At 39.5% G+C, this 2,672-nt stretch overlaps 2 pseudogenes; one reads left to right on the forward strand and one right to left on the reverse strand.

The window, feature by feature from the left end:
- The window catches only part of LOC102502623 (putative COBW domain-containing protein 7), a 1,516-nt pseudogene extending 865 nt beyond the window's left edge, over positions 1 to 651 (forward strand).
- Positions 652 to 2,150: 1,499 nt separating this feature from the next.
- The window catches only part of LOC102503051 (Krueppel-related zinc finger protein 1-like), a 9,902-nt pseudogene continuing 9,380 nt past the window's right edge, over positions 2,151 to 2,672 (reverse strand).

A 2,672-nucleotide genomic window follows, 5' to 3' on the forward strand; every position in this document is an offset into this window, starting at 1 on the left:
AGCAAAACATACAGGAAACAAGAAATGGAAAATTATTTGTTGACAATAACATGTATGTTGATGTGCTTGATTGAGACAATATACAGTGTACTCTGGATGGAAAATCTCATTTTGTATGCCGTAATAATGTACAGTGAATGAACATAAATAAATTTAAATAAATAAATAAAAGTTGATCTTGCCAGTGTTTTAGATATTCATGCCTTTGACAGTCTCTCTGGAATAAGTTTGCAGAAAAAACTTCAGCATGTGCCAGCAATACAACCTCACCTTGATCAGAGTATTATTACAATCACATTTGAAGTACCAGGAAATGCACATGAAGAAAATCTAAATGTATTTATTCACAGTCTTCTGAGGGAAAAGAATGTGACGAGCAAGGACAATCACTGAATGGAGGTCATAGGGCTAAAGGGTCTGGTGTCAATCAAAGATAAACCACAGCAGGTGGTTGTCCAAGGTGTCCCTAAGCTATATGACTTGGAATAGACTTCAGTGAGCTGGAAGGATGACACTGAGAAAACATATCAGTTGGTCTTTATTGGCAGGAATTTAGATAAGGATAGCCTTAAACAACTATTTGTAGCTACCGTGACAGAAACAGGAAAACAGAGGACAACACATTTCAAAGAAGATCGAATTTGTCTGTAACACAAGAAACTTTTCTTATCAAAAGGATTGGATGACAAAAATGAGAGTTTCCTACTGAGTGTATTTCTAGCATCTATTTTCATTATTTCTGTAAGAATTTCAGTGTACTTTAAAATAGTAATTTTTTAGAATGCATACAATATAGTATATCAGTACTGTAAGATATTTGACAGTCATATAATAAATATAATCTGCTGGAAAAAAATTTTAAAAACTTCAGTATGAATTCAGTCTGGAACAGGGAAAGCCACAGGAAGCAAGCAAAGATAAAGTACTGACACCTCTTTTCAAAATCTAGAACTAGAATATTTATGGTCCTTCTCACCTGTCAGCTTATCATGTAATTAAACCCTCTCCTACCCACACAGCTATTCTTATCTTCATTAATTCACTGTTTCCCAAATTCTCCCTGAGGTTGACACTGCTGTGTCATAAAACTAAATCATTCATTCATTCTGCCGCCAAGTCTCTTGTTCTCATTTAGGTCAGACAGACATCAGGGTACTGTGGAGAAAGGATTCAAATGTACCCAGAAAATGACACTGGAATAGTCTCTATTCCCTAACTCCAACCTAAAGATATACTCCCCATCAAGTTACCTGACAAACCTTCCACAATACACTATCCCTACTAGGGAATGCCCGAGCTGAGGAAATGCCAGCAGTTCTTCAGATGTAATGAAGATGTGACTCTTACCATTATATTCTCATGCATACTACCATTACACACACATACCAATGGCTGAATTATTACTAAAGTATCAGACCTATATGTGTCCTCCGGTGTCTGATGAAGCATGACTCCTGACCAAAGGCTTCATTACACTCCTTGTACACGTAAGGCTTCTATCCTGAATGTGTTCTCAAAACTTCAGTATGAATTCAGTGTGAAACAGGGAAAGCCACAGGAAGCAAGCAAAGATAAAGTACTGACACCTCTTTTCAAAATCTAGAACTAGAATATTTATGGTCCTTCTCACCTGTCAGCTTATCATGTAATTAAACCCTCTCCTACCCACACAGCTATTCTTATCTTCATTAATTCACTGTTTCCCAAATTCTCCCTGAGGTTGACACTGCTGTGTCATAAAACTAAATCATTCATTCATTCTGCCGCCAAGTCTCTTGTTCTCATTTAGGTCAGACAGACATCAGGGTACTGTGGAGAAAGGATTCAAATGTACCCAGAAAATGACACTGGAATAGTCTCTATTCCCTAACTCCAACCTAAAGATATACTCCCCATCAAGTTACCTGACAAACCTTCCACAATACACTATCCCTACTAGGGAATGCCCGAGCTGAGGAAATGCCAGCAGTTCTTCAGATGTAATGAAGATGTGACTCTTACCATTATATTCTCATGCATACTACCATTACACACACATACCAATGGCTGAATTATTACTAAAGTATCAGACCTATATGTGTCCTCCGGTGTCTGATGAAGCATGACTCCTGACCAAAGGCTTCATTACACTCCTTGTACACGTAAGGCTTCTATCCTGAATGTGTTCTCTGATAGCTGATAAGGTTTGACTTCCTACTAAAACCCCATGTACACTTTCTGCAAATATAAGGCTCCTCTCCTGAATGTGTCCTTTGGTATCTAATGAGGTGTGACTGCCAACTGAAGCCTTGCCTACACTCCCTGCACACATGAGGTTTCCCTTCTAAGTGTGCCCTCTGGTGTTTAATGAAAGTTAACTTATCACAAAAGGCTTTCCCACATTCCTTGCACACAAAGGTACCTGAGTGTGCCCTCTTGTGACTAAATAGGTTTGGCTTCTGCCTAAACCTTCTACCACACTCCCTGCACATGAAAGGCTTCTCCTCTGAATGTGTCCTCTGGTGTGAGATGAGGGTTGACTTATCATTAAAGCCTCGCCCACACTCCCTGAACACAAATGGTTTCTCTCCTGAGTATGTCCTCTGGTGTGTGATAAGGGTTGATTTCCTGGTAGAGCCTTGCCCACACTCTATGCATACAAATGGATTCCTGCCCCACCCCCCCCCCCCCCG

This window comes from Tupaia chinensis, unplaced genomic scaffold, assembly GCF_000334495.1.
Source record: "Tupaia chinensis unplaced genomic scaffold, TupChi_1.0 Scaffold138910_1, whole genome shotgun sequence".
NCBI classification, from domain to species: Eukaryota; Metazoa; Chordata; class Mammalia; order Scandentia; family Tupaiidae; genus Tupaia; species Tupaia belangeri.